The sequence below is a fragment of the Somniosus microcephalus genome, chromosome 8, assembly GCF_052327205.1.
Source record: "Somniosus microcephalus isolate GS21.2 chromosome 8, FLI_Smic_1.0, whole genome shotgun sequence".
Lineage (NCBI taxonomy): Eukaryota > Metazoa > Chordata > Chondrichthyes > Squaliformes > Somniosidae > Somniosus > Somniosus microcephalus.
Window position 1 is genome coordinate 201,352,809 of NC_140994.1, and position 14,015 is coordinate 201,366,823.

Consider the following 14,015-nt stretch of genomic DNA (forward strand, 5'->3'; position numbering starts at 1 on the left):
ACAGGAACAGGGATACCTTGCTGCAGCTGTACAGGGCACTGGTGAGACCACACCTCGAGTACTGTGTACAGTTTTGGTCGCCTCATCTGAGGAAGGATGTTCTTGCCATGGAGGGGGTGCAGCGGCGATTCACCAGGCTGATACCAGGAATGGCGGGAATGACCTATGAGGAGAGACTATGTAGTTTAGGGATGTACACACTGGAGTTTAGAAGATTGAGAGGGGACCTCATAGAAGTGTATAAAATTCTGACAGGTCTAGACAGACTGGATGCAGAAGGAATGTTTCCCTTGGCGGGTGAGAACAGAACTAGAGGACATAATTTAAGGATAAGGGCTAAACCATTTAGGACAGAGATGAGGGGGAATTTCTTCACTCAGAGAGTGGTGAACCTGTGGAACTCATTGCCACAGAGGGCAGTGTACGCCAGCTCATTAAATATATTTAAGAGGGAATTAGATATATTTCTACGGGCAAAAGGGGTTAAGGGTTACGGAGAGAAGGCGGGGACGGGATACTGAATTAAAGGATCAGCCATGATCTCATCGAATGGCGGAGCAGGCACGAAGGGCCGAATGGCCTACTCCTGCTCCTATCTTCTATGTATCTATGTATATGTAACAGTGTGCAACAACAACAACAACAACAATAACAAACAGTGGTTTACCACATTCACCCCTTGTTTAAAATTGAGTCCGGCGGGGTGAAGTGTACTAAAGGTTCGTGTAAACTAAAAGTTCGTGTAATTAAGTCTATCAGGTGGCCTTGTATGCCGTCCTGATCGTCGTAGCAGCGGTGGTGATGGTGCAGCACCCAACGCCGAACCTGGCATCTCGTTGAGAGGTGGTGTAGTCAATGGCGGGTCCTGGGGCTGCGGCATGCCGTCTACAGGGGTCGGGGTGTGGGTAGTGGTGGGTGGCGATGGTGGTGTCTCAGGGGCACCCGAAGGTGCGAGGTCTCGTATGGAGACTGTGTCCTCCCGCCCGTCCGGGTACGCTACGTAAGCATACTGGGGGTAGGCGTGGGTAGTGGTGGGTGGCGAAGGAAGTGTTTCGGGAGCACCCGAAGGTGCGAGGTCTCGTATGGAGACTGTGTCCTCCCGCCCGTCCGGGTACACCACGTAAGCATACTGAGGGTTGGCGTGGAGGAGGCTCACCCTCTCGACCAGGGGGTCCGTCTTATGGGACCTCACGTGCTTCCGCAGTAGGACGGGTCCTGGAGAAGTCAGCCATATCGGTAACGAGATCCCCAATGTGGACTTCCTGGGGAAGGAGAACATTCTCTCATGAGGGGTGGCATTGGTGGCTGTACAGAGCAGTGACCGAATGGAATGGAGCGCTGCAGGGAGGACCTCCTGCCAGCGAGAGGTCGGAAGGCCCTTAGATTTCAAGTTTCAAAGGACTGCCTTCCAGACCGTCGCATTCTCTCTTTCCATCTGGCCATTCCCCCGGGGGTTGTAGCTGGTGGTCCTGCTTGTAGCAATACCTCTCGCGAGCAGGTACTGACGAAGTTCGTCGCTCATAAAGGATGAGCCCCTGTCGCTATGAATATAGCTAGGGAAACCGAACAAGGCGAAGAGGTCATTCAGACATTTAATGACCGTGGTACTGGTCATGTCTGAGCAAGGGATGGCAAACGGGAAACGGGAGTACTCGTCAATTATATTGAGGAAGTACACATTGCAGTCAGAGGAGGGGAGGGGCCCTTTAAAATCGCCGCTCAGCCGCTCGAAGGGGCGCGTGGCTTTGATCAGGCTCGCTCTGTCTGGCCTATAAAAATGCGGTTTGCACTCAGCACAGATTTGGCAGTTCCTGGTCAAGGTCCTGACCTCCTCGATGGAGTAGGGCAGGTTACGGGATTTGATGAAATGGAAGAACCTGGTGACGCCCGGGTGGCAGAGGTCATTGTGGAGGGTCTTCAGTCTATCAACCTGCGCGTTGGCGCATGTACCACGTGATAGGGCATCTGGGGGCTCATTGAGTTTCCCGGGCCGGTACAAGATATCGTAATTGTAGGTGGAGAGTTCGATTCTCCACCTCAAGATCTTGTCATTCTTGATTTTGCCCCTCTGCTTATTATTAAACATAAAAGCTACTGAACGCTGGTCAGTGAGCAGGGTAAATCGTTTTCCGGCCAGGTAATGCCTCCAATGTCGCACAGCTTCCACAATGGCCTGGGCCTCCTTTTCGACAGAGGAGTGTCGAATCTCGGGGCCCTGGAGGGTCCTTGAGAAAAAGGCCACGGGCCTCCCCGCCTGGTTAAGGGTTGCAGCTAGGGCAAAGTCGTATGCGTCGCTCTCCACTTGGACAGGGATGGACTCATCCACTGCGTGCATTGTGGCCTTCGCAATATCTCTTTTTATGAGAGTGAAGGCTGCACATGCCTCTGCTGTCAGGGGGAAGGAGGCGGACTTGATGAGGGGTCTGGCTTTGTCCGCATAGTTGGGCACCCACTGAGCATAGTAAGAGAAAAACCCTAGGCATCTCTTCAGTGCTTTTTGGCAGTGGGGGAGGGGGAGCTCCATAAGGGGGCGCATTCTGTCAGGGTCGGGGCCGATGACTCCGTTCTCCACTACGCAGCCAAGAATGGCAAGGCGCGTGGTACGAAACATACATTTGTCCTTGTTGTATGTTAGATTCAGCCGCTGGGCCGTACGGAGGAATTTCTCTAGGTTAACATCATGGTCCTGCTGGTCGTGGCCGCAGATGGTGACGTTGTCTAGATAGGGGAAAGTGGCCTGGAGCGCGTTCTGGTCAACCATCCGGTCCATCTCCCGTTGGAAGACTGAAACCCCGTTGGTGACGCCGAAGGGAACTATGAGGAAGTGGTAGAGATGACCGTCAGCTTCAAAAGCTGTGTACTGGCGGTCCTCAGCCCTGATGGGGAGCTGGTGGTATGCCGGCTTCAGATCAATCGTCGAGAACACCCGGTATTGTGCTATCTGATTGACCATGTCAGATATGCGGGGGAGTGGGTATGCATCCAACTGGGTGTAGCGATTGATCGTCTGGCTGTAGTCAATAACTAGGTGCTGTTTTCCGCCAGTCTTCACCACCACCACTTGTGCTCGCCATGGGCTGGTGCTACTCTCAATAATCCCTTCCTTCAGGAGTCTCGCTACCTCGGATTTAATGAAGCTCCTATCCCCGGCACTGTAACGCCTGCTTTTGGTAGCGATGGGCTTACAGTCGCGGGTGAGGTTAGCGAACAAGGAGGGGGGGGAGACTTTAAGGGTGGAGAGGCTGCAAATGGTGCGCGGCGGGCGATTTAAAAGCTGCTGGCTGCAGACTGTGAGTGGGGGGAGGGGTCCGTCGTACGCTAATGTGACACTTTTAAGGTGGCACTGAAAATCCAACCCCAGTAGAACGGCAGCGCAGAGATGGGGCAGGACCAGAAGTTTAAAATTTTTTATTCTGTGCCCCGTACTGAAAGGGTCACTACACAGTAGCCACCGACGTCCGCTGACTGGGCTTTGGAAGCCATAGAGATCCGATGGCGCGTCGGCAGGACCGGGAGAGAGTAACTGCTCACCGTGTCGGGGTGGATAAAGCTCTCCGTGCTCCCGCTGTCAAAAAGGCAGGTAGTGGCGCGGCCGTTTACCGTGATGTCCATCATGGACCTGGACAGTTGATGAGGGAGAGATTGGTCCAGCGTCACGGAGGCCAGCGTATGGTCAAGCGAGTCAATGTGGTCGTCAGATGAGGCGGTGGTTGAGTCCGGGTCCCCCGTGATTGAAGTTGGAGGCATCCAAGATGGCGGACAAAATGGCGGCGCCCATGATCCCGATCCCCATGCAGCTGGGGGAGCCCAAGATGGCGGACAAGATGGCTGCCCCCACGGTTCGCACGCGGCGCTGCTGGCGTTAGCGGTTTTACCTTTGCAGGCGCTGACATAGTGTCCTTTCTTCCCGCAGCCGGAGCAGGTAGCGTTTTTCGCCGGGCAGCGTGCTCTGGGGTGTTTTGCTTGGCCACAAAAATAACATTTCTGTGCCTTGGACATCGCTGCCACAGTTGGAGGTGGCGGTCCCATGACCCAAGGTTGCGGCGTCCATGGTGCGGAGTGGTTAGGGGAGAAAGCGTCCATATTCCTGTGGGCCGCATCGAGCGAGAGCGCGAGGGACACTGCCTTTTTCAGGTCTATTTCTCCCTTCTCCAACAGTCTCTGCCGGGAGTAGTCGGACCTTAGACCCGCAATGAAAGCATCTCGTATCAGTCCCTCCGTGTGTGCTGCGGCTGATACTTCTTTGCAATCGCAGCCTCGGCCGAGTATCCGTAGTGCCCGTAGGAAGGCCTCCACCGATTCCCCAGGCTGCTGTCTGCGGGATCTTAAGAGGTGCCTGGCATAGACCGTATTTACCGGGCGTGCGTACTGCCCTTTAAGCAGGTTGATAGCCGTCGCGTAGGTCGTCGCGTCCTGGATTAGTGTATAAACTTGGTGGCTCACCTTTGAGGCCAGGATTTTCAGCTTGTTTTCATCAAGGGTCACAGTTGAGGCTTCCAGGTAAGCCTCGAAGCAACGCAGCCATTGTGCGAATTTGGTAGCCGAACCCGCTTCTTGGGGGTCTAGGTCCAGGCATGTTGGTCTGAGGGCTCGCAGCAGAGCCTGCTGCTCAGCGTTTGGCGCCGTCGGTTGATGCAGCTCCTGCTGTTCAGCATTTGGACCCGACATTTTGTTTTGCTAATAAAATTGATGCACTATCAATTCCTCATAAAAGACAGAGAGTTAATTAATAGGCTTTTATTAGCAAAGAACAGAGCATGCCTCTCGTGGTTGCCTGGTATCCAAAAGGGCAAGGGGCTGCAGAGCAGTCACCTTTATACCCGGGCATGTGGGTGGAGCCAGGGGCGGAGTCAGCTGAGGCATGCATAGGCACAACAGTGTGCAACAACAACAACAACAATAACAAACAGTGGTTTACCACAGTGCCCAGATTCCCAACACAATAGGGGGGCATCCTTTACCTGGTTTACGGTAATTTACCTTCCTTTACCTGGTTTATGGTAATTTACCTGGTCAGGCAGCCTTTTTGCCACTGCACTTTGACCAGCTCCAATCAGCGGTTTCGAATCGCTAAACCCCTCATTCCAGTTCTGACTGGAGGAACTTATAATTAATGATATATTAAAACGGACAAATGGTCTGGATGCAAGAAAGTCAAACTTTATTAAAACTAAGAAACTACACCACACGATCTTGTAATCACAGTAAAATTGCTTAAATAGGGGAGGAAAAAAAAACGGACACAATGAGGGAAATCGACTAAAATACAATTCTAACGAAATCCCCACTTTACTCCCACCCCTAAGCCTATCCTACGTTGCCTTGTGGAAGGCCAGAAAAATATATGCTTACCACTGCAGTGCCAGCTCCGTGTCCCACGAGATCTTCACTGTCCTGAAGTAAAGAAACACCCCAGTGTTATAAAAGTAAACTGCTGGTGTTCTTACTTCTTCAGACAGACTCCCATGCTGTAGAGGGCACACGGAGGCAAGCCAGAGAGAGAGAGAGATGCCTGTGAGAAGCTATCTCTTATACTCCAATTTTGGGGCCCAAATGTTCCCGCCCAGATCCGGAAGTTTCTGGGCTAAAACAAAAGGGATCCAACTGTCCCCATTGTCCAGTAATGGGTGATTCAAACCCATTCAATTTTAAACTGTTCCTCTTCTCAGTTTAAGTGTCTCTTCTGTGATAGCTGCAGTTTTGAATGTGTCTTCATTCAACCTGATGGGTTTGAATGGAGTTGTATTACTATGTAAACAGAAACTCATTGTCTGTGGTCAACTGAGACTGCAGTCTCAAGTGGTTACTCCTTGTGCAAACATCCTTGTAGCAGTTTCTGTAAACAAATCGATTGTCTCTGCAGGGAGGGGCATCCCGAACTGCCTTTGATTGGCAGATTCAAACGGGCTACTTCCCAGTGTAAACAAACAGCTTGTAGGTTACCTGACCCGCCCAATACCACAGGGTGATTGACAGCTTGGGCTCCATTCAAATGCTAATGGTCTGTCTGTCCTTTTTCCTGCTGAAAATTCTGTTTCCATGAGGTTCAAAACTCAAGAGTACATCCTTTTCTTTAATAAAATGTACTATCTTAAAGAGTGCGATTTTTACAAAGTCCTTTGATTCCAGTGTCCAAGTGCTGCTTAGCTCATGGGCTCCTTAACACAGCCTTTTGCGGTTCTGGGCACGTTTTAAAACATTGTCCAACCCAGAGACAATTTAAATCACGCAAAGTCTTCGTCCACGATGTGGATTAATATTTCCCGATCTTCGGGGCTGAGGGGATTTTGTGAACCCCTACAACACTCATCCAAGACCTATGACCATCTCATAAAACATAAACGCACATTCCACACCTTGCATATATTAAGGGCTATTCAACTATGGGATGCACATCAGGCAAGCACATGGCTGCACATTCACTCAGACGCTGTACTTTTTCTTGCAGGCCAAGCTCTTTCATAACAGGCGGCAGCAGCAACGCACGGGAGGAGGATCGGCTGACCTACACACCCTGAGCGATTTGGAGGCGCGCGTGCACAGGATCGTTGCCAGCCAGGTCATAGGTGCCGTGGCCACTGGAGAGGTCGACCCCCTTGGGGACAGCAATAGTAAGTTCATCAGCTTTCTCTCCTCTCTCATTCCACTTGCCCCTCACAACACCAGCCTTTTACATTTTCAATCCAACTTACTAAAAGTCTCCAGTCCTTGCTCCCTTACTGCCCCTCTGTCCTGACGCTAAAGCCACTCTTGTACCTCCCTGCTTTCAGATAGTGAACCACCAGCTGACCAGCCTGTCCCTCAAACTACCAGAGGCAGCGACGCCCCAGGCAAGGAGGAAGAGGATGCCGGAGCCTCACTGCCTGCATTTCTGAGGGAGCCCATTCTGACAATGGGACCACGCCTTCCCTGGAGGCGAGCAGGGGTCAAGGGTCTGATGAGGGTGAAGCTCCGGGACCCAGCGGGCTGCAGCAATGCCATGGGGGTAGGGAAGCTCGGAGGCCAGCTCCCCGGAGGGTGAGTAGGCAAGCGAGTCCTGCTGCACAGGAATCAGATGAGGATTGCGTCATTGCGGCCATGAATAGCCAGGCCTTGAGCATGCACACTGAGCTCATGGGTGCAATGGCAAGGGTGCCCGAAAGCATGGATGGACTGGCTAGGAGTGTGCAGCAGTCCGCTGCAGCACAGGCCGACGCAATGCAACAGCCTAGTGCTGCAATTCAGTCATTGGCTGGTGCCATCCAGTCTCAGACTGCACTCATGCAGTCTCAGATTGATGTAACGCAAGCACTGACTGCTGCCATCGTTGCTGGTTCGGCCACATTGCCCCGGGGGTCTCATGGTGCCGCAGCAGGCCAGCAATCTGTGCTCGAGCAGATTGCTCCGGATGCTGAGGTACTGCCCCGTGGGAGTGCCAGTGTGTCGGTCGAGCAGGAAGGTGCTGTCCTCTCTCAGGATTCCTGCTCCCACCACTGGCACTTCCCCATTGCACTTGCCACAGCCTGTAACCCAGCCAGCCCAGACTGCTGCCGCCCATGCAGAGTTGGTGCAGTCTGCAGCCGGGGCCTCCAGGCCCAGAGCTGGTCGAGGGTGTCCTTCAAGGGCATCCGTAGTCTCAGCATCTGACATTCAGCAGCCTTCCACCAGCCTTGCTGCAGCCACTGGGGCCCCATTACGGAGGAGCAGTTGGGTGGGAAGGGGGGAAGTGCGCAGGGGATGGAGATCACCCTCGAAGGGCAAACAGTAGGAGGTCTAAATAAATGGTGGGAATGTTTGTGGTAAAGGTCGAGGTTGGTGTGATTACATTTGTTTACTGTTTTGCCATTAACCTCCATCTTCTGAGAATGAGTTCTGTTAATTCATGATTTGTTGTGTTGGTTTCTAATTGTTTGTCCTGAATAAATGACACACACAGAGTTTGTTAAAGAAAAAAGTTTTTTATTCAAACTTTACATGTTTGGCCTTTGGAATCATTGCCGCTTTCGCCAGCTATAGGGGGTGTGGGTTGCTTTCCATGATGTTGTTCTCCATGCCAGAGGCCATCTTCTGAGTAGGGGCCTAGAAGCGGCTTCTTATCAGCCGTTCATGGATGGCCCTTGCAGTGGCAACATTGTGGGCCTCCCTCCCACATTGGTGCTGCTGCTGATTCTCCATCTTACCCGCCTCCTCCTCTTCAGGTGGTGCACGAATCCCTGGTGGCATTGGCTGGGTCCTCAGGATTGCCAGGTTCTGAAGCATGCAGCACATAACTATGAACAGGGAGACTCGCTCAGGAGAGTACTGCAGGGTTCCTCCTGAGTGGTCCAGACAGTGGAATGTCTGCTCAATTATGTTCCTGGTGGTGATATGGCTCTCATTATACCGCAGCTCGGCAGGGTGTTGGGGTTACGGAGTGGTGTCATCAGCCAGGTGCAGAGTGGATAACCCTTGTCCCGAGAAGCCATCCACTTGGGTGATGCGGTGCCTGGAACACCAGTCTGGCGCAGGATGAAAGTATCGTGGCTGCTGCCAGGATAGCGGGCATTGACGGCAAGTATGAGCTGTGTGTGGTCACAGACCAACTGCACATTTAAGGAGTGGTAGCCCTTGCAGTTTCGGAATACCTCTGCATTTTCAGGCGGTGCCCGCAATGCCACATGCGTGCAGTCAATAGCGTCCTGCACCATGGGGAAGCCCGCTATCCTCGCAAAGCCACATGCGCGCGTTCATGCTGTTTGGCCCGGGTCATGGGGAAATAGATGTACTAGTGTCTCCGTTTATACAGAGCATTTGTCACCTCCCAGATACAACAATGAACAGCGAACTGGGAGATATTGGCGATGTCCCCAGTAGAAGCTTGAAAGGAGCAGCTGGCATTAAAAATTCAGAGCCACTGTCACCTTCACTGCCACCGATAGAGACGTCCTGGTCCTCAGTTGAAGCTGCAGATCTGGTTGCAGCAGGTGGCAGAGCTCAGTGACCACCTCCTTGCTGTAGCGCAGTCTGTGCAAACACTGCTCCTCAGACAAATAAATGCAGAAGAATTGCCCCCGGAATACCCTCAGAGGGTAAGATCTCCTGTGCAGAGGCCTGTTGGCCCTCCTCCCTCTGGCCATGTTTGCTACTCTCTCTGTGCTGCCCCCGATTCTGCAGGTGCAGGATGACGCCCCAAATCAGTGCAGCCCCCATAGTCTCTTCTAAATCACTGCAATGCAGGTCAAATCAAAATGAACCTGCAAAGTGCTGCTCAGAACCCAAAACTCCTTCACACAGTGTTGAATCTCTCCAGAAGTGCATGGTGCAAAAATATTGCCGACAAAAAAAGGCAGGAAGCGGCTGCCTTTAAATAACGCTCCCCCAACCCCTTCCTGACTGCAAAACATTCCCCTCTACCTGTCATTGCTAGCGGCAGGCAGAAGGGCAGGCGGCACGACTCAATATTTGGTCCGGGGTGTTGCACGCTCGACTGATGTCACGATCTGCGGGTGCAGGAGATCATGGCGGTAGTGTTTAATGCCGCTGCAAAATGTCTGGTCAATTTCATGAGCGGCGCGAACATCCCCGCGCTTGGGCACTAACTTCCTAGCGCCCTGTTAGTGCCCCCTGGAGGCGCTAACGGGAGGCACTAAGCAACCGAATTTTTCCCCCAAAATATAAACAAACACCGTTGCAAATTTAAATGCAAATTTCCATCATTTCCTTGGACTTTTGATGTACAATTTGTTTCTTTCTGAAACAGCTAGGAGCCAGCACAGACTGCTCCATTCAGCGCTGACTAATTTCCCAGGGACCTTAAACAGGCACAATCTGAGCCGGCATAAAATACATAGCCCAAAACAGTACTTACAGATACTAGAAATGACATATGTTACTATTTGTTTGTATGGGCTCAAATGTTATTGAAAATGTATCCAAAAGTCTGGATACATCTTCATGTTATTACTTCTCATAATAGAGACTGATAGTGTCAACTTTTTCCTATTTTGTCTGGTTTCTAGTACACTGACTCACTTGGAAAAAGCCATTTTAAACCTCCATTACAGGAAAATAAAATGAATCCTTGTTATTTCCTCATGTCAGATCTTTATATAGTCAAAATACACCAGAACAACATGTGGCTTCTTCAATTGGTCATTTTTGCCATGATTATTTGGTGCAGCATGAACATCCAGTAAATGGAGCAGAAGTGGGGAAGAAAGTAATTGAAAGAGAACCATAGCTGTCATGGGGTATATTTCTAATAATCAATGTGACAGGTTTTTGACTGCAGTCACATTGTGAAAGGACCTCTGATCACTGTCATGCATCTTTTTACTCAAAGTTACCTCACAGTACACAAGACATACACAGATCATGAAAAATGGCTTTCCTTATCATTAGCGCAGTAAGGAAAATGGCATTCCAGTTCATCATTTAGCCAGCTGGATCGTACACTAGTATGGTTGGGAAGCATACTTTTCAAAATAATTGGAGTTTTCACATTAAACAGGATTTCTTTTTATAATTTAAGAACAATATAGTTATGCCTTTCTACTGATTAAATAAAGCTTGAATGGCGTGTGAAGGAATAAGCCATTATTAATACATGAGGAACTGGGTTTAAAAGTCTAAAAAACCTCAGAGACATAAGTTGTAAACAGAAATGTAGGCTTCTGAGATAAGATCAGTTGTTAAACAAAGTTGTAAAACACCACAAGCTTTGAAATGGGAATTAGTTAAAAATACTAAAACAATGAAAGATTGAAGCAAACCATTGGTGCTTCCGAAAGGTCCATGGTTTGCAACCAACACAATGAGAAGACCCAGTTTAAGGTGTTACAAGCTAACACGTTGAACAGAAACACAAACATTAAAAGAACCATGTGCCTTTGAAAAGATGACATCAAGCAAAAGACACACCGGCTGGTCAAATAGTTTTTATGTTAAACTTGGATGACAGGAAACATAAGATTAAATATGCAACCAATTGAGATAGCTAGAAATGCATGAAACATTCAGTTAAAGTGGTTTTGATTTATATATAGTAAAAACCATACCAACAAGAACACTTTGAAGATATGACTTCAATAGAGACACCAAGCAATTACATTGTGTTTGTATTAAACTTGGATCACCACGGAGTCACAATGTCTGCTAAACCAGTAAAGCCAATATTAAGAATTAAATGGAAAATCTTGGCATCAAACAGAAACCATAGCTGTCATATTGTTTTTATGATAGTTTTTGAAACACCTAAAGGTAGAGACATAATTATGCATGCAATAGTTGAATTGACAGTAAGATAGAAAGCATTCAAAAGAGGTATCAATAAAGACAATTAGCTGTCATCAGCAGAGAACTTCAAAGAATAAACCACTGCCAAAAGGGTATAAAAATAAGAGCTTTTCAAACAGAAAGTCAGAAGTCATTGAACGGGCCAAGCATTTCTCAACTCTTCAGAGGAATCTCTGTAAGTCTTTAACTTTGAGTCTCGGGTGATCAAAGAGGTACTATTATTTGATTTTGGTGGATGTTCTGGATTTAGAAATAAGTAAGAAAAGTAGAAATGTAACGAAGTTAAGACTTGAAAATACGGATCTTTGAGAAAGTTATTTGTTTTTGGACTGTAATGTTGTGATGGACTCACCAGCTTTTAACTACATGTCTGTTCTTTAATAAATTTATGTATTTTTAGAATTGGCTCATTAATATTTCTGTATAAAACTCGCAAACTCAAATCTCTGTACATTCTTTGGTGAAGTGTTGCAGAGTTTTGGCTGGTATTCTGGACCCTTATAATATCCGGAAGGTTACAGTCTAGTTAAACTTATTAAAAATGCTATCTAGAGGATGGTAACATCTTCAGTTGTTCCTTTCCTTTAGGGAGAGATAGCCTGAACCTTTAGACCCATTTAAGCGTCTTGTCGAATTCGGCTATCTCTAACTTTAGTTGAAGGTGAATGTCTGGGGAATCCACCTGATCTGGGGTAGAATTCGGCTATCTCTAACTTTAGTTGAAGGTGAATGTCTGGGGAATCCGCCTGATCTGGGGTAGAATTCGGCTATCTCTAACTTTAGTTGAAGGTGAATGTCTGGGGAATACGCCTGATCTGGGGTAGAATTCGGCTATCTCTAACTTTAGTTGAAGGTGAATGTCTGGGGAATACGCCTGATCTGGGGTAGAATTCGGCTATCTCTAACTTTAGTTGAAGGTGAATGTCTGGGGAATCCGCCTGATCCGGGGTAGAATTCGGCTATCTCTAACTTTAGTTGAAGGTGAATGTCTGGGGAATCCGCCTGATCCGGGGTAGAATTCGGCTATCTCTAACTTTAGTTGAAGGTGAATGTCTGGGGAATCCGCCTGATCTGGGGTAGAATTCGGCTATCTCTAACTTTAGTTGAAGGTGAATGTCTGGGGAATCCGCCTGATCTGGGGTAGAATTCGGCTATCTCTAACTTTACTTGAAGGTGAATGTCTGGGGAATCCGCCTGATCCGGGGTAGAATTCGGCTATCTCTAACTTTAGTTGAAGGTGAATGTCTGGGGAATCCGCCTGATCCGGGGTAGAATTCGGCTATCTCTAACTTTAGTTGAAGGTGAATGTCTGGGGAATCCGCCTGATCCGGGGTAGAATTCGGCTATCTCTAACTTTAGTTGAAGGTGAATGTCTGGGGAATCCGCCTGATCCGGGGTAGAATTCGGCTATCTCTAACTTTAGTTGAAGGTGAATGTCTGGGGAATCCGCCTGATCCGGGGTAGAATTCGGCTATCTCTAACTTTAGTTGAAGGTGAATGTCTGGGGAATCCGCCTGATCCGGGGTAGAATTCGGCTATCTCTAACTTTAGTTGAAGGTGAATGTCTGGGGAATACGCCTGATCTGGGGTAGAATTCGGCTATCTCTAACTTTAGTTGAAGGTGAATGTCTGGGGAATCCGCCTGATCTGGGGTAGAATTCGGCTATCTCTAACTTTAGTTGAAGGTGAATGTCTGGGGAATACGCCTGATCTGGGGTAGAATTCGGCTATCTCTAACTTTAGTTGAAGGTGAATGTCTGGGGAATCCGCCTGATCCGGGGTAGAATTCGGCTATCTCTAACTTTAGTTGAAGGTGAATGTCTGGGGAATCCGCCTGATCCGGGGTAGAATTCGGCTATCTCTAACTTTAGTTGAAGGTGAATGTCTGGGGAATACGCCTGATCTGGGGTAGAATTCGGCTATCTCTAACTTTAGTTGAAGGTGAATGTCTGGGGAATCCGCCTGATCTGGGGTAGAATTCGGCTATCTCTAACTTTAGTTGAAGGTGAATGTCTGGGGAATCCGCCTGATCTGGGGTAGAATTCGGCTATCTCTAACTTTAGTTGAAGGTGAATGTCTGGGGAATCCGCCTGATCTGGGGTAGAATTCGGCTATCTCTAACTTTAGTTGAAGGTGAATGTCTGGGGAATCCGCCTGATCTGGGCTAGCTCCAATGGGCTAGGACATGTAATTATCCCTTCAGTGGTGCACAATTGTTTAACTTTCAATTCCAGAATACAGACATATTTAACAATGGCTGAATGCACATTTATTTCTTTGATAAATCATTTGAAACAGTGCAGACCACATAGGAAAACAGTTCCATTTAATTCAATAAAGCAACGACTTAGTCATTATGGAATAATTCTCTTCCATTTCTGGACTCATCATAAGACATATTCATAATTTCTCAGGACAGAACTCCTGCCAATTTGTAATGCATAAACCCAGATTACCAGTGCAAGCTTGTTGTGTCTTACTCGTCCTGGTTAAAGAAAGCAAACTTTTCAGGCAGGCTATTTACTAGAGAGCCTCATTAGTAAATTATAGATGAACTTGCCATATCTGACCCTCAGCAGCACAATAATCCTGCATATGTGGGCTCTCTGATGAAATTATATTACTTTTTTGTGTCATCAAACATTCTGGTTCCCTGCAATTATATTTTTCAACCAAAATGCATTGAGTAGGTGAATAATGTGTACAAGTGTAAACATGGAGAACTAAATAACATCACTTGAACCATGCAAAGCAATGCAACA